This window comes from Triticum aestivum, chromosome 6A (assembly GCF_018294505.1).
Source record: "Triticum aestivum cultivar Chinese Spring chromosome 6A, IWGSC CS RefSeq v2.1, whole genome shotgun sequence".
NCBI classification, from domain to species: domain Eukaryota; kingdom Viridiplantae; phylum Streptophyta; class Magnoliopsida; order Poales; family Poaceae; genus Triticum; species Triticum aestivum.
Genome location: NC_057809.1, coordinates 572,510,639 through 572,516,638, shown reverse-complemented (window position 1 = coordinate 572,516,638; position 6,000 = coordinate 572,510,639).

The window sequence follows — 6,000 nt, the reverse complement described above, 5'->3', positions numbered from 1 at the left end:
CCCTATGCCTCGACCATAGGGTCTATCATGTATGCTATGTTGTGTACCAGACCTGATGTAAACCTTGCCGTAAGTTTGGTAGGAAGGTACCAAAGTAATCAATGCATGGAACACTGGACAGCAGTTAAGAATATCCTGAAGTACTTGAAGAGGACTAAGGATATGTTTCTCATTTATGGAGGTGACGAAGAACTCGTCGTAAAGGGTTACGTCGATGCTAGCTTCGACACAGATCTGGATGACTCTAAGTCACAAACCGGATACATGTATATTTTGAATGGTGGGGCAGTAAGCTGGTGCAGTTGCAAGCAAAGCATTGTGGCGGGATCTACATGTGAAGCAGAGTACATGGCAGCCTCGAAGGCAGCACAAGAAGCAATCTGGGTGAAGGAGTTCATTACCGACCTAGGAGTCATTCCCAATGCGTCGGGCCCGATGACTCTCTTCTGTGACAACACTGGAGCTATTGCCCTTGCCAAGGAGCCCAGGTTTCACAGGAAGACCAGGCATATCAAGCGTCGCTTCAACTCCATTCGTGAAAGTGTTCAAAATGGAGACATAGATATTTGTAAAGTACATACGGACCTGAATGTAGCAGATCCATTGACTAAACCTCTCCCTAGAGCAAAACATGATCAACACCAGAACTCTATGGATGTTCGATTCATCGCAATGTAACTAGATTATTGACTCTAGTGCAAGTGGGAGACTGTTCGAAATATGCCCTAGAGGCAATAATAAAATGGTTATTATTATATTTCCTTGTTCATGATAATTGTCTATTGTTCATGCTATAATTGTGTTATCCGGAAATCGTAATACATGTGTGAATACATAGACCACAACACGTCCCTAGTGAGCCTCTAGTTGACTAGCTCATTGATCAAAACATAGCCATGGTTTCCTGACTATGGACATTAGATGTCATTGATAACGGGATCACATCATTAGGAGAATGATGTGATGGACAAGACCCAATCCTAAGCATAGCTCAAAGATCGTGTAGTTCGTTTGCTATAGCTTTTCCGAATGTCAAGTATCATTTCCTTAGACCATGAGATTTTGCAACTCCCGGATACCGTAGGAGTGCTTTGGGTGTACCAAACGTCACAACATAACTGGGTGACTATAAAGGTACACTACGGGTATCTCCGAAAGTGTCTGTTGGGTTGGCACGAATCGAGACTGGGATTTGTCACTCCGTATGACGGAGAGGTATCTCTGGGCCCACTCGGTAATGCATCATCATAATGAGCTCAATGTGACCAAGTGGTTGATCATGGGATCATGCATTACGGTACGAGTAAAGTGACTTGCCGGCAACGAGATTGAACGAGGTATTGGGATACCGACGATCGAGTCTCGGGCAAGTAACGTACCGATTGACAATGGGAATTGTATACGGGATTGATTGAATCCTCGACATCATGGTTCATCCAATGAGATCATCGAGGAGCATGTGGGAGCCAACATGGGTGTCCAGATCCCGCTATTGGTTATTGACCGGAGAGTCGTCTTGGTCATGTCTGCGTGTCTCCCGAACCCGTAGGGTCTACACACTTAAGGTTCGGTGACGCTAGGGTTGTTGAGATATTAGTATACGGTAACCCGAAAGTTGTTCGGAGTCCCGGATGAGATCCCGGACGTCACGAGGAGTTCTGGAATGGTCCGGAGGTGAAGATTTATATATAGGAAGTCAAGTTTCAGCCATCGGGAAAGTTTCGGGGGTAATCGGTATTGTACCGGGACCACCGGAAGGGTCCCGGGGGTCCACCGGGTGGGGCACCTATCCCGGAGGGCCCCATGGGCTGAAGTGGGAGGGGAACCAGCCCCTAGTGGGCTGGTGCGCCCCCCCATGGGCCTCCCCCTGCGCCTAGGGTTGGAAACCCTAGGGGTGGGGGGCGCCCCACTTGGCTTGGGGGGCACTCCACCCCCCTTGGCCGCCGCCCCCCTTGGAGATTGCATCTCCTAGGGTCGGCGCCCCCCTAGGGGTCCTATATATAGTGGGGGAAGGGAGGGAAGCCGCACCCTAGCCCCTGGCGCCTCCCTCTCCCTCCCGTGACACCTCTCCGTCTCCCTGAGCTTGGCGAAGGTCTGCCGAGATTACCGTTGCTTCCATCACCACGCCATCGTGCTGCTGGATCTCCATCAACCTCTCCTTCCTCCTTGTTGGATCAAGTTGGAGGAGACGTCTTCCCTGCCGTACGTGTGTTGAACGCGGAGGTGTCGTCCGTTCGGCGCTAGGTCATCAGTGATTTGGATCACGACAAGTACGACTCCGTCAACCCCGTTCTCTTGAACGCTTCCGCTCACAATCTACAAGGGTGTGTAGATGCACTCTCTCTCCCTCGTTGCTAGATGACTCCATAGATTGATCTTGGTGATGCGTAGAAAATTTTAAAATTCTGCTACATTCCCCAACACTCTTAACATGTGGGTTTTGGGAAGTAGCAGATGAGGTAGAACCTATTACCTGTTTATTATCAAACCCTTGGGAGTTACTACTATGTTATGGCTATTGCCATGCTATGCTCGTAGACGTAGTTTGGGTTTGAGAGTATCCATGACAGATGTGAGTGTGTTAATTAATGGTTCAACTTAAGGTGGCAACTTTAATACACATCTGGGTGGATTGCTTGTGGGCACCTGGGGTTGTACAAGTGTTGTCCTAGGAGATCTCGGGGTTATACCGTGCGATCCTCCTATGGTCCGCCACCCAGGCTCAAAGGGATCATAACATTATTCATGCTTGAAACTTCCGTGTGCAACCACAAGCTATTATGAGCTCTAGCATAGTGGAGTAAGTTGCATGACCTCTTCCAGTGGTAGACTAGCAGATGTAGGGGATGTAGGTTCGTACTGTCTACCCGGGGTTAGAGATAATGCTTCTGAAAGACTGTGTCTCGGCCATGCGTTTCTCAAACACCTTGTAGTGCGATAAATCCAACGGAGGAGATCGAGTCTTGTGGGGAAAAGTGTACAAACCTCTGTAGAGTGTACAAACTAATCATGGTTAGCCGTGTCCCCGGTTATGGACATCTTGAGTATCTGGTTCTTGAATTATCCTATGGATCTCATCACTTTAAATTAATCTGTTGGGTTGATAATTACTTTTAATGGGGATTGAGATGGGGGTACCATTCTCAATGTTGTTTCAACTACCATGATAGTTAAATAAAATATATTCCTTTGTTGTAGGGAAAAATTGGCTTTTCGCAAAAACATTGTAACCATAGAGCCTCCACCAGCCATATATGCATGTAGTGATAGCATTTATCTATGCTTTGCTCAACTGTGTTACTATGCCAGCATATTCCATGTGCTGACCCATTTTCGGGCTGCAATGTATCATGTTGCAGACTTTTCAGAAGACGAGTAAGGTGCCATAGGTCGGTTGTCATGCACTCAGCTATGCCATTGGAGTTGATGGACTCACTTTATCTTCCAAGTCTTCTGTTGTTATCTTATTTAGATGGCCTTAAGCCATATTTATTGTAATAAGTTCTCTTTTGAGACATTCGATGTAATAAGTGTGTGATTGCTACTCTGTTATAAATCCTTCGAGTACTGTGTGTGTCAGCATTACCGATCCAGGGATGACACTGAAACACAGAGACTTGACCATCTGAGGTCGGGTCGCTACAAGATGGTATCAGAGAACACGCTGAATGTAGGACACGACCACTAAGATGAGCCATAGATCACTCTTCTCTACTCATTTCTGACTCCTCTCCATTTTCTACTCTTTAGGATGGCGGACTCAAGGAACAAGTTTACACAGCCGGATGAAGACACCCCTTTTGGACGACACTTGAAGTCACTAGGTACCTGAACATCAGAATACCAAGCTTCACCGGGACCTACACCGCCACACTACCAGAAGAGGAACGTTGGATGATTCGAGTTCAAGTTCCAGGAAGGACATTCATGCCAGTCACTGAACCCATAGAGTTTTCTTTTGATGCACCGACCTAGAGTCTAGGCAAGAGCATGGCAGCACACATCGCTATGGGACGAATTGGCGAAGTTTATCACAAGGAGCTTAAGGACACTATCTACCAGATATGTGGGCGCCGAGATGAGCAATGGGAGATGATCAGCACCAGGAAGGACAGGTCCATTGCATCATTCATCCAGGAGTTAAACCATCACATACGTCACCAGGAGAACCAGATGTGTGCAAGCCTGATAGATTTGAAGAAGGCGATGACCAGGATCACAGAGCTAGAAGAGGAAATCAAGTATACACGCAATGGATATGAGGAGGAAATGATGATACTTGTGGAGAAGAATGACAACCTGATGAGGAAGCTAGGAGTTTTCATGGGAGACCCCGCGCCAGGAGGAGAAGACAACGAACCCAAGGAGATTCGTTGTGAAGACTACATCATCATCGATGACACCAACTCCGACCTTGATGGTAGTGATGATGACTATGAAGACGAAGCTGGAGCGGATAACATGGAGTCTTCCACCAATCAAAATTTCTAGTAGACCACCATATGATCAGTAGTGTTCCCCCATGTATATAAATAGTCCGAGCACTGTAATGATAGTTAGATTGATTGTATGCCCTTGCTTGATTGATTGAGTGATATGATATGATTGTGTTTGTCTCATGTGCATATGGGTAGTGCTTTCTCCTTAGACCTCATTCTATTCTAATCTCTTCCCTCTAAACCCATCAGATGCCTCCGAGATGTGACCCTGGATTTGTCTTCCCACCGGAGCTCACTCAGTTGATCCAGAAGCAGAATGCCTTGATGCAGTTGTTAGTTCAGAACCAAGGCAACAACAACAACAACAACAACAACAACAACAACAACAACAACAACAACAACAACAACAACAACAACAACAACAACAACAACAACAACAACAACAACAACAACAACAACAACAACAACAACAACAACAACAACAACAACAACAACAACAACAACAACAACAACAACAACAACAACAACAACAACAACAACAACAACAACAACAACAACAACAACAACAACAACAACAACAACAACAACAACAACAACAACAACAACAACAACAACAACAACAACAACAACAACAACAACAACAACAACAACAACAACAACAACAACAACAACCCACCGCCACCACCTCCAGTTGACAACTTAGCCTGTTTTCTGAGGTTACAGCCTTTGGTGTTTTCCAGTAGCACTGAGCCCATAGTTGCGGATGACTGGCTACGCAGGATTGGAAGGGAGTTAACCACTACCGGTTGCACAGATGCTGAGAAGGTGCGTTTTGCCGCACACCAATTGGATGGACCCGCAGCCGCATGGTGGGAAAATTACACGGCCACTTTTCCTATAGCCAATGTCACTTGGGAGCAGTTTTAGCAAGCTTTCCGCACAGCCCATGTCTCAACTGGAGCTATGAGCATGAAGAAGCGTGAGTTTCGCAACTTATGCCAGGGGAATCGTATTGTAGCTCAGTACATGGATGAATTTAGTAAGTTATCTCGCTATACCCCAGATGATGTGGCCACGGATGCCGCGAAGCAGGAGAAGTTTATGGAAGGGTTGAATGATGAGATGAGCATGCAGTTAATGGTGGAAACATTTAACAACTACCAAGAGTTGGTAGATAAGGCTCTTATGATTGAAGGGAAGCAGTAGCAGATTGAGAGCCGCAAGAGGAAGTATGGAGAAGGAAAGTACAATTCTGGAGCTCAGCAGAAGCCCCGTTTCACCCCAAACTCGGGAGGATATACCCATAACCATGGAGGCCATACCCACAATGGAGGAAGTTCGCATAACCACAGTGGACCCAAGAATGGAAACGGGAATGGAGCAGGCAGCAATCAGAACCGCTCTAACCCAGCCACACCTGCCAAGAAGGACCAGAGTCACATTACCGTTTCAAGTGCGGGAAGACTGGACACTACGCCAATGATTATCCAGAGTTGAAGAATGGCAATGGAAATGGAAGCTCTGGGAAGAATCCCAACCCTTTCAACAGGGGACAAGTGAA